The sequence below is a fragment of the Aegilops tauschii genome, chromosome 2 (genome assembly GCF_002575655.3).
Source record: "Aegilops tauschii subsp. strangulata cultivar AL8/78 chromosome 2, Aet v6.0, whole genome shotgun sequence".
Lineage (NCBI taxonomy): Eukaryota > Viridiplantae > Streptophyta > Magnoliopsida > Poales > Poaceae > Aegilops > Aegilops tauschii.
Genome location: NC_053036.3, coordinates 518,563,831 through 518,576,604, shown reverse-complemented (window position 1 = coordinate 518,576,604; position 12,774 = coordinate 518,563,831).

Here is a 12,774-nt window from a genome sequence, read left to right as displayed (position 1 = left end):
GATGGAGGCAGCAGCATCAACATCCTCTATTATGAAACCTTCCGTCGTATGGGGTTGATTGATGAGAACCTCAGCCAGTCCCATACTGTTTTCCATGGTGTGGTGCCTGGTAAGTCGGCGTGTTGTGAACGCTTAATTTTCCTGGATGCTTATTCTGGGTACCATCAGATTAAAATGGCAGTTAAGGACCAGGAGAAGACGGCGTTCATCACTCCCTTTGGAGCCCTCTGTTATGTGTCTATGACTTTCGGACTCAAGAGTGCACAGGCGACTTACCAGCGTTGTGTGCAGAATTGTCTTCATAACCAGATTGGGCGCAATGTTCATGCCTATGTGGATGATATCATGGTTAAATCCAAGGGAAAAGAGTCTCTGGTCGATGACCTCAGAGAAACCTCTGATAATCTCCGGGTCTACAAGATGATGCTTAACCCGACCAAGTGTGTTTTTGGTGTTCCTGCGGGTAAGCTCTTGGGTTCCCTGGTTTCTAACAGAGGCATTGAAGCTAACCCAGAAAAAATCAAGGCGATCACCTCTCTGGCTTAGCCGGCATGTCTAAACAACGTCCAGCGTTTAGCAGGCCGCATTGCTGCTTTGAGCCGGCTTGGGTGAAAAAGCCATGCCACTGTACCAGTTGATGAGGAAGACTGATGACTTTGTCTGGAATGATACTGCTAATACTGCTTTTGAGGATTTAAAGAGACAGCTGGCGGAGCCCCCAGTCCTTGCTGCTCCGGTTGACAAGGAGCCTTTATTACTGTATGTAGCTGCTAACACACGAGCCGTCAGTGTGGCTGTGGTGGTGGAACGCAAGGAAGAGGGTAAGGAGTATCCAGTTCAGCGGCCGGTTTATTACGTCAGTGAAGTGCTCATCGAGTCCAAACAGCGGTATCCACATTGGCAGAAGCTTGTTTATGGTGTGTTCATGGCAGGCCGGAAGCTTAAGCATTATTTCCAGGGTCACCCTATCACTGTGGTTAGTTCTGCTCCCCTTGGAGATATCATCCAAAACAGAGAAGCCACAGGAAGAGTGGCTAAGTGGGCTATAGAGCTTGGGCCTCATGGTCTGAAATACGTACCACGCACTGCTGTTAAATCTCAAGCCTTGGTGGATTTCATCAACGATTGGATAGAGCTACAAGTGCCTGAAGAAAAGCCGGATAATACATATTGGACTATTCACTTCGATGGGTCTAGGCAATTGGAGGGCTCGGGGGCTGGAGTCATGTTGACTTCCCCTAAAGGTGACAAGTTCCGTTATGTGCTACGGTTGATGTTTCCATGCACTAACAATGCGGCCGAGTACGAGGCTTTGCTCCATGGTCTTCGGGTGGCTAAGGAGATGAGCTTGAGCAGAGTAAGATGTTTGGGCGACTCAGATCTAGTGGCTCAACAAGTGTTAGGCAAGTGGGATTCCAAGGACCCTCTCATGGCGGCTTACCGCCGTGAAGTCGATGCCGTTGCTGGACACTTCCAGGGTTACCAAGTAGAGCACATCGATCGCAGGAAGAACGAGGCGGCTGATGCATTAAGCCGGCTGGGCTCTCAGCGAAAGCCGGTGCCGCCTAATACTTTCTTGGACATCTTGCATAACCCTTCTGTTAAGTTACCTACAGAGGAAGACTTGGCTGTCCCTGACCCGGAAGCACAGTTGGTGGCGACTCTCCACATCACCCCAAACTGGACAGTACCATACTTGGCTTACATGACCCGGGGAGATTTGCCTGAGGATGAAACTTTGGCCAGACAAATAACCCGGCGGTCTAAGTCAATGGTTGTTATCAACGGTGAGCTGCATCGCCGCAGTGTTACGGGAGCGTTCCAGCGTTGTGTTTCCCCTGAGGAGGGTCAAGAAATCTTGCGTGAGATTCACGAAGGGGATTGTGGCCATCATGCCGGCTCAAAATCTCTCGTGGCCAAGGCTTTCCGTCATGGTTTTTATTGGCTGACGGCTCATGCTGATGCGGAGGACTTGGTCAGTAAATGTGACGATTGTCAGAGGTTGTCGCGACGGGCTCATGTGCCGGCTCAAGAGTTGAGGATGATACCAATCACTTGGCCATTTGCGGTCTGGGGGCTTGACATGGTTGGGCCTTTAAAAGGTCCAAGGATAAGAAGACCCACCTCTTGGTGGCAGTTGACAAATTCACAAAGTGGGTTGAAGCAGAGCCAGTTAGCAAGTGTGATGCAGCCACGGCGGTTCAGTTCATGAAAAGGGTGATATTTCGCTTTGGTTTTCCACACAGCATTATAACTGACAATGGTACCAATCTGTCTAAGGGCGCCATGGAGGAGTTTTGTCAACGAGAGCATATTCGACTTGATGTTTCATCAGTGGCTCATCCTCAATCCAATGGTCAAGCTGAGAGAGCTAATCAGGAGATTTTGAAGGGCATTAAGCCCCGGCTTTTGGTCCCTTTGCAATGGACGCCGGGTTGTTGGGTGGAGGAGTTACCCTCCGTGTTATGGAGCATCAATACTACTCCTAACAGGTATACGGGTTACACGCCTTTCTTCATGGTTTATGGAGCGGAAGCAGTCCTCCCCAGTGACATCCGTCATGACTCGCCTCGAGTGGCGGCTTATGTTAAGGCGGATAATGAACAGGCGCGCCAAGATGCTCTTGACTTGTTGGACGAACAGCGTGACGTGGCAGCAGCTCGCTCAGTGATTTACCAACAAGACCTGCGCCGTTATCACAGTCGCCGGGTTAAGACCCGGGTCTTCCAGGAAGGTGACCTGGTGCTCCGGCTCATCCAAGATCAAATGGATGCACACAAGCTATCCCCGCCTTGGGAAGGGCCCTTTGTGGTCAGCAAGAACTTGCACAACGGGTCATACTACCTTATTGATGTTCGGGAGCATAAAGATTCACGCAAGTCGGAGGAGGAGACCCGTCGGCCGTGGAACATAGCTCAGCTTCGGCCTTATTACACTTGAGCCACCGGCTTTCATAATGTACATACTTCTATAACCATGTATATATTATGTTAAATAATAAAGCAAGACCTCTGTCCTTTTCTCCTCCAAAGGTAAACGAATTATTTCCTTTACACCATCACATGGTCACTTGGAGGTGGATCCGGCTTATGATCGTATCCGAATCTAGCCGTAAGTAATATAATCACCTGGGGGCTTCCTGTTCAAACATAGGTCGTATTCGAACCAAAGAGAACATAGCTGTCGATACCCATTTGATTGGCAAAGTGCCGAGCTCATTGGGGAGTTTTCTTTGATCATATTTGAATCATAGCTCAACCCCCTTTGGGAACCGACGTGGATCGTATTCGAATCAGCGTCGTTAAACAACTCTTAAGGTCATTTGGGGGCTTCCTGTTCAAACATGGGTCGTATTCGAACCAAAGAGAACATAGCTGTCGGTACCCTCTTGATCGGCATCGCCAAAGCCACTGGGGGCTATATGATCGCATTCGAATCTTAGCTTAACCCCTTTGGATGGTTCTCTGGTCGTATTCGAACCGGAAGCCCCTAAGTTTTGATCTTCTGACTTACAACAAGTTCTTTTGGTCACATCAGCAGTGTGCCAGGGCGGTTTTTGGCTCCGCCGGCTTAGCTTTGGTAACACGCAATAAGCCTTATCGATACTGGTGAACCGACATCGAGATTTTAACCATACTATTCGGGTCACATGAACCAGAAGTATGCTTGAAGGTTTGTAAGTATGCTGTTATGGTTACATCAAAGATATAATTGAGGGCCAGTCTTTGGTGACTTTGTTCATATTCCGGGTTATATATATAAGGTTTATGATTCTCAGTGCGGTAAGCCGCCTAGAGACTTGTGACTTGTTTTCTATGCAGGATGGGTCAATACAGCTATTCGAGCTTAAGGAAAATAAATGATCAATTATAACCCGACGGAATAAGAAAAAGCAGTTTCAATGGAGCTAAGCATTCAACACGTGCACGATGGCACGACAAAATTAAGTATTTGTCCTACTCTATTACAAGACTCCCCGAGTCCAAAAGATGAGGCATTGTTTTAAGATGTAGTCATGAGCCGCCTACAAGTCAAGATGCTTGTTGAGTTGACGCTTCCGGTTCATCCCTCTCCGCTCCTCCGGCTGTTCCCATGACCTGGAAGGTTGACGATTTCCAGTCAATGCCGCTCAAAGCTTCAAATTGAGCCTCCTCGTCAATTAACCCGGCCGGGTCAATTTCTGGGGCAAAGGTGTGCTTACGAGTCGGCGGGACCAGGCTGATGGCTTCATAACGCGGAGTGGGGATCCTCTGATTCTCTGCGTCGTAGCCCGGCTGGTACTTGGTTAGGTCGGTGTCATTCCCAATCAGGGTGGCCACCGGGCGCACGATCTTCACACAGGCAGCAAAGTCTTTTTGGTCGAAGGGAGTGCCGTCTTCCTTCAGGCTGGGGTATCCAAGTGCGATGTCAGCCGGGTCTAGCTCTGGAAGGAAAGCCTTGGCCCGGCTCAGAGCAGCTATGGCTCCGGCTCTTGCAGAGGCCCGTCGCAGCTCTTGGAAACGCTGAGGAAGAACGGAAAGCCGGCGAAGTACGTCCGCCAGGTGAGTCGGAACCTCATTGGACAGGGCCACAACGGCCAAGGCGCGCTGTGACCCGGTGTAGAGTTGCTCCACCAAGGTGTACACGACCTTCAGCTTGGTCAGCACATTTTGATTAAGGTTGGCGCTTCTGGGACCTGTTTTACAACGTCAGGTAAGCCGCTAGCAATGATGGGACTTATGAGACATAGAGAATGTAAACTTGTTGAAAGTCTGCAGAATGACTTACCGAAGATTGCGGCGACCATCTGTGATACATGGCGCTTTAAGCCGGAGAGTTCGGCGGTTCTCTCTGTCAGAGCCGCCTCCGCCTGTTCGGCCCGGCTGACCAGAGCAGTCTTCTCTTCGGCCCAAGTCTTCCTTTCGGTTTCAAACTTCTTCTTCAGCTTCTCTTGAGCAGCAACACTGGACTCAAATTTAGCGTTGGCCTTCCGGGTCTCAGTTTCCTGAGTCTTCAGGCGGTTCTTCAGCTCAGAGATATCAGCCTCAAATTTCTTGCAAGCAGCCTGTACAATTTCCGGTTTATAGTATGAATCATTATTATACAATTTTAAAGTCCCAAGCACTTTCCAAGCAAAGACACTTGGCACTTGGGGGCTAATGTATGCTGAAAGGTTCTATCTACAAATTGCCGGTTCAGGAAAGTAAGCCGGAAGTTAAGTCTACAACTTATTCTATCATAAGTAGTAGACTTGGGGGCTAGTATGGTAAAGATGACTATGCAGTAAGCAAGAGAGTGGTACCTCAGATTTCTGCTGTATCTGCTTCACCATGTCGATCTCCAGGTCCCGGCTGTTGTGCACCTGATTGACATAGCCGGAGATGATATCTCCAATGTTCAAGTTAGCATAGTTGGTGATGTCCAGCTTGGCCCTGCGGCGTTCTAGCAACTCTTCCTTGGCAGAGCACTTAGCCAGCGCAGTGGGTCTCCCCGGCTAGACAAATTCCGTCCGGGTGATTACCACGTCCGGGTCATCGGCCGGCTCAGCTGGGTTGGAGATCTCCGGGTTAGCAGAAGTCTCTGTGATTGGCTCGTCGGTTGGAGCGGTGGCTTCAGGAGCAGAGGCAGCTGGCGGCTCTTGAGCTGAAACCTCCGGCTCAGTCAAGACCGGCTCGTCGACCGGTTTATTCTTCTTCGCCCTCTTGCTGAGCTTTGCCTGGGCACTGAAAGGACAAAAGGTTAGTACAAAAGCATGAGTAAAGATAAGCACAACACAAGATGATCATCGTTACACGGGTGCGGTCTTGAAAGCCGGCAGGTTAGATTGCATAGAATCACCAGAGGAAGGTGAAGTTTCCTGATAATTTGAATCAGAAGAATTGAGCGATTGACGAGTAACGCCCGCCAAAGGATGAAAAGGATATAAGTTGAAGATAACCTCGGTCCGGCACTTCCTTGATGTTTCAGGTAAGCCGGAGGAGAGGTCTGCATCCTTGTTGGTCCGGGTGTGCCACCGGCTCTCATGAATTTGTTGCTTCAAAAGAAATTGAGGATCTTGATAAGCTAAAGGATGTGAAAATCTTACTTTCCGGGTTACTCTTCGGACTTTCAGCCTTGGCAAGGGCTCCGAGTCGGAGGAAAGTATCGTTACCTCTTCAGTCACCGGGTTACTTGCTCCGGTGTCATCCTGCTGATGATCAGTATCGATAAGGTGGATAGGAATAAACAAGAAACGAAACAAGAGCCTACAGATTCAGGGGTTACCTCTGACTCGGAGCTGTCACTTAGCTGAAGCAGCTCTGAGGCATTAGGCCTGCTTCCCTTCTTGCGGGGAGCGGCTCTCCTGGCGGCTTTCTTAGCCTTCCTGGCTTTTTTGGCCGCTTCATGGTCATATTTGACCTTCCAGAACTTGTCATTAGCCTGAAACATACAACAAAGATTTCTTAAGGTCCAGATGGAAACTATTAAAAAGAAAACCAAGGTGTTCAGGTCAGTGGCTTACCGCCGGAGCCGGGTTAGCTTGGCAGAAGGGGTTCAGGCCGGTTCTCCCACAGTCGGCTAAGCTCTCATTCAGGAGAGACTTAGTCATGTCATCCACAACGTCCTCAGGAAGATCGTTGGGGCTGTGCCGCAGGGGGTCATCCTTCCGGCCCGTGTAAGCACACATTAAGCCGGGGCGGCGACTCAAGGGGATCACCCGCCAAGAGATCCAAACCCGGACCAGATCAATGCCGTTGAGGCCGTTTCCGAGGAGAGCCTTGATCTTGTTGATGGTGGGGATCAGAGGTTGACGCTCAGCTTGAGAGAGTTTGTCTGGCAAAGGGTGATTTGGCTCCAGACGCAGGGCACAAAAGCCGGGCAGAGGGCTCTCGTCAGCCGGAGAAGTGTCCTGGCAATAAAACCACGTCTGGTTCCAGTCCTTTGGATGGCTTGGCGGCTCAGCATAAGGAAAGAGGCAGTCTCTTCGGCGTTGAATGGAGATTCCACCAAGTTCCAGGCTCGGCCCGTTGGCGCACTCATTCTGGCGGTTCAGATAAAATAGCTCTCTAAAGAGCAGCAGGCTGCGCTCTTCTCCAAGATAGACTTCGCAGAATACTTGGAAGTTGCATATATTTGACACGGAATTGGGTCCTATGTCTTGCGGCCGCAGATCCAAGAAGTTCAGAACATCCCTAAAGAATTTTGAGCCGGGCGGTGCGAAGCCCCGGCTCATGTGATCAGCAAATATCACCACCTCACCATCTTTAGGTTGAGGTCTCTCCTCCGACGGGTCAGGGGCATGATAAGACATGATTTCCTTCTTGGGCAAGTAACCCGTCTTTACGAAATCAGCTAAGGTGTCATCGGTGACATTGGATCTCATCCAGTTGCACGTGATGGGTGCCTTGGGAGCTTTGGGAGGCATTGTGAAAGATGAAGCCTATGACAAAAGGAAAAAGTCCGGTTTAATTATAAGCCGGCAGACGTCTACAGTTCAATATTCAAATGGTGGCTTATGAGAGGGGCCTAATGACATATGGTTAAGTGCATCGGGTTATCTAAGCCGCTGAAGGTATCGTGAGTAATTCAAATTGTCTACAGCTTTATCATTAAATGAGCCGGAAAGTTTACGGAGCGTGGCTTCTTTTAAGCCGGAAATGTGAGCCGCCATAACTCAGCAGATGCAATTTTTGACTAAGTGTGGTGAAAACAAGTTTCACAGATCGCAGTAATTATTTTGGATCAAACGGTTGGCTAAAAGGAAAAATTTCTAGACCTAGAACAGACACAGAAAAAGTTCAAGGGTTTGAACGGAGCCTTTATGCAATGAAAGGGGATCTATATACATTGGGAATGGGCGTGAAACAGCTACCGCAGCAGTTCTGTACAGTCTAAAGATCAAGAAAAGGTGGTAATAATGAAATCTACCAAGAGCTCGCGATGAACGGCGACGAACACGGGAAGAACAGTAGAGAACCCTAATGCGGATCTATTCTATGGAGTGGCAAGGGCTTACGGGTGCTAGAGAGTTGCGGAGGTTGCCGCCGTTTCTCTGGTCACGTTAGGTTGATGCAGCGGCCTGAGTCGGGGAAGACGAGGAGACCCGCGGTGGCGGCGGCGGTGGAGCTCGAGCAGCAGTACAGTGGCAAGAGGAGGAAGACGATGGAGGCGACAAGTAACTGGAGCCTCATGGGCCGGGCTATTTATAAGGCGAGGCTCATAAGTGGGCGCGAGAAACGAGGAGGTCACGGCGTGATTATCTCACCACAAAAATGCCTCGATTTTCGGGATGGCCTTTAAAGATAAGATCCGTTGAGGATATGATGGGATAAAAAATGGATTTAATGGAAGATGACGTCATGGCGGGTTACCAAGAATCCAGAAGATGACGTCACATCGGGTTATAATCTTCGCACGACCATAAGCCGGAAGATCCTTTCTCTCAAAAGAATTTAAGATTGACATGAACCAGTTCAAATCAATCTGGGGCCTAATGTTGAGGATATAACCCTTAGAGTCACCCGCCAGGAGGGGCCGGGTTACTCATAGTGGTCATCACGCGAAGCCCAGTACCGAGCTTGAAGACGGCGGGTCAATGATGGGCCTAAGACCCGGAGATGGCTTAAGGCCCGTAGTGATAAACCGCCGTATGGCAAGACTTGTAGTGTAAGGCAAGAATAGTTGAGAGTCCGAGCCGGACACTCTTATGAGCCGGCCGGGACTCTGAGAGCCGCTGGGCATCAACCTCTCTATATAAAGGGACGACCCGGTGGCGGTTTAGGGACAAGTAAGATCTCGTCGAGAGCCAGGCATAGCGATTAAGCTCCCTGGTCATCGAAACCATAATCAATACCACCTCAACTGGACGTAGGCTTTTACCTTCACCGTAAGGGGCCGAACCAGTATAACCCCCGTGTTCCTTGTCCCGTTTAACCCCTTTAAGCTTCCTAGCTGCGATGGCTCCACGACTAAGTCCTAGCTCGAGGACATCTGCCGTGACAATTCCACGACAGGTAGGACGGAAACTAGGGCGGCAAGAGTGGAACAAAACACCAGGCATAAGGCCGAGCCTTCCACCCTTTACCAAGTATATAGATGCATTAATAATATATGAGATATTGTGATATCCCAACATAAACATAATCCAACATGGAGCAATCTTCATCTTCACCTGCAGCTAGCAACGCTATAAGAGGGGCTGAGCAAAGCGGTAACATAGCTAAACAACGGTTTGCTAGGAAGGGTGACAAAGGTTAGAGGTTCATGGCAATTTGGGAGGCTTGAAGAGCAAGTGAATAGGTAGCGCAGCATAGCGATAGAACGAAGCAACTAGCATAGCAATGATAGTAATGAGATCCAAGGTGACGATCATCTTGCCTGAAATCCCGCTAGGAAGTAGAACGAATCCATGAAGAAGATGAAGCCACGAAGACGAACGAATCCTCACGATCGCAACGACACGGGAACTATCGAGAAGAAGCACACAACAAGGTAAACACACCACACATGAACAAGGCATGATGCTCAACAAAGTATGATTCATGACAAGGCTATATGAAGCTACTCATGACAAGAGATGATGCATACAAGATCAACACATCAAAGCAAGTTTAAATGAGGCCGGAAACAACATATGACAAATCCGGTAAGTCCTCATATGCAAATTTCGAAATTGGTCCAGAACTGAAAATACCTTATGTTCAAGTTGTTAGACAGCAAGTTAAGATGCACCATAATGATCTACACGAAATTCTAGTCAAGTTCCATATAAAGTTCATTAGATTCGGAGCTACGGCCTAGAAGATATGAGCAAAACAAGTTAAGCATGGCATTGATGCAAAATGCATACAAACATCAAGCAAACACCTCAAAACAAGGATGCAACATGATAATATGAAACTACATGCAAATCTAAGCAAGTTTCATATAGAGTATACTCGAAACGGAGCAACGGTGCAACACATACACTCCAAACAATAAATAGCAACAATCTGTTCAAAACAGCAACTAGGCACCTAGCAAGCATCAAAAAAATATGCTACAGCAAATCAACATGAAAACAAAAGGCATGGGCATGATGTACAGGTAAAGCATAACAAAACATGAACACTGAGCTATCTCCAGATATCACTAGAACATGCTCAAAAGGACATGGCAAGATTGCAAATAATAACAGATTCACAGACTTAGCAGAAATACTGGACATGACAGAAATAACATCAGGTAGCAATGTTCAGAGCATGAACTCAACATGCTACAGAAACTTAACATGGCATAACAAGGCATGGAATGAATCTACTGAAAGAATATGACAAAAGTCCCTTACTGACCATAAGCCAAAAAGGCACAGAAGATATGATGACAACCATGTAAACTTAGCAAGTTTCGTTATCAGGTTTCAGACTTGGCAGAAAAACAGAGCATGGCAGAAACAGACATTATGAAGGCATCTTTGTGAGCTTGATGCACTCACCACAAGGAAATGCAGGACAAAACAAGCATACCTACAGCAAGATGGCATGTTTATGAAGCTATCCATGGCAAGAGCAAATACATAGAATGTATGAAACAACTACAACAAGCTTGGCAAAATTGAATAACATGTAAACAATCTGCCAGAAATATTTTATAGCAAAAGTAGAGCAATATTGAGTCATGCTATGGCACTCCATAATTGCACACAAGGGCAGGAATAGATCAATTACAACTATATCTACACTTCATCCTTACTGAACATCACCAAAATATGCATGGATCTCCCTGTAGCATCAAGTTTACATGGCAACAAAATAACAGCAGACAAGGACTTCGAGAAATCACCAAGTCCCTGAAATCAGAAGCATTACGGGGCCTAGTTTGCATGCTTGTGCTAGTCACCACAGAGATCACAAAAATACATGGTCTACACCCCTGGAAAGATGGAATGGCATACATCAAAACACATGTAGAGCTCATGCCCATAAGATGCACAGATTAAATGCAACAAAAATAACAAATCACCAAGTACTGATAAGTAACAGCAGTTAACAGCAACTAGCACTCTTGCAACGATGATTTGGGCATCAAAATGGACTCGAATGAACATAGCACAATGGAACAAAATGTAGAGCATCACGAGACGAACAATTTGACATATTACACGCACGAAACGGAGCAGCATGCATGGAGTTATGATGCAGAGAACATGGGCATATACTGCAAAATTTTCAGGACTTGGGCAAAAATCGACCTCGAGGGGGGGGGCGAAGTCAACGCGCGCGCAGTTCCAGATCGGGCTCGGGGGTCGCCGGCGCGGGCTGCCGGAGCGGAGAGGAAGGAGAGGCCGGCGAGGGGGGTCGGATCCGGGCGTCGGCTCGCCGGATCCGCGGCGAGGGGCGGCGCGGCGGTGCCGGAGCGGAGAGGAGGCACGACGGGCAGCGGCGGGGCAGGGCGCCGGCGCTCCGGCGAGGCCGGGGCACGGCGGCGACGCGGCGGCGGGCGGCCGCGGCGGAGGAGGCGGGGGCGCGGGCTCGCGCGGGCCCTCCCTGGGCTCCGCGGGCCGCGGCAGCGGCGGACGGCGAAGCGCCACGTGGCGGGCGGCCACTGGCTGCGGGCGGCGGCGCTGATCTGTCCGGAGGAGGGGCGGACATGTCCGGCGCGGTGAGGGAGGAAAATTTAGGGTTTCGTGTGCGATATTTCGGGGGGAGGTCCTATTTATAGATAGAGGGAGCTAGGAGAGTCCAAACGAGGTGCGGTTTTCGCCCACGCGATCGTGATCGAACGACCGAGAGCATGGAGGAGACTTAGAGGGGTTTTGGGGCTGTTTGAAGGGGGGTTTTGCTGCAACACACAAACGGACTATGCGGTTACCCGGTTAACCGTTGGAGCATCAAACGACCTCCAAATGGAACGAAACTTGACCGATGGTCTCCCGGTGGTATACCAAGGCCACTTGGCAAGACTCGGTCCATTCCGAGAACGTTCAACACCCGCTCACGAAAAGAAACAAGAGGGGTGCGCCGGAGGAGTTGGGAGTGCTGGATTGCAAAACGGACAACAGGGAAAATGCTCGGATGCATGAGACGAACACGTATGCAAATGCAATGCACATGATGACATGATATGGGATGCATGACATGAAAAAAATGCAACACGCCAGCCGAAGACATGGCAACAACGACGAATAACTAGCAGACACCTGGCGCATCGGATCTGGGGCGTTACATAAAATGTGTGGCTGGTAGCAATATCTAGTATGCAATATACCTCACTGCCATAAAAAGTTTGGGAGTGGTTTGAAGTTGTTTGTACTTTGATTAAAAAGGAAATAACTTAAATGGGGTTTTTTTGGTACTGTTTTCATATCCAGGGTCATTTTAAACATCTCTAAAAATGTTGGTTAAGGCATGATAATTATCTAGTGAATATTTGTAACCCATTGAACATTTTAGTTTTGACATTTGAAAACTTTTACCATTTGACTTTATTTTGAATTTTGAATTTGAATCGGTTTCGAACTAACACGAGATTAGCAATAGTAATCGAAGTGACGTGGCATCATTAATAGAGAATTACTGTAGCTTAATTATCCGGGCGTCACAATTCTCCTCCACTACAAGAAATCTCGTCTCGAGATTTAGGAGCAGTTATAAGGGGGAAGGGATCTGGTTACGAAATTCTAACGATTCTTCTCGGTCATAGTTGCTCTTCTCGAAGAGGTCGATCCATTACATTGATGTCTTCATTCCTCTACTTCAGGTCATCATGATGAAGTTGTCGTCCTTCCTTCAGGATCTTCACCGTACTTACGAAATGGTAAGAAGGGAAAACTCTATA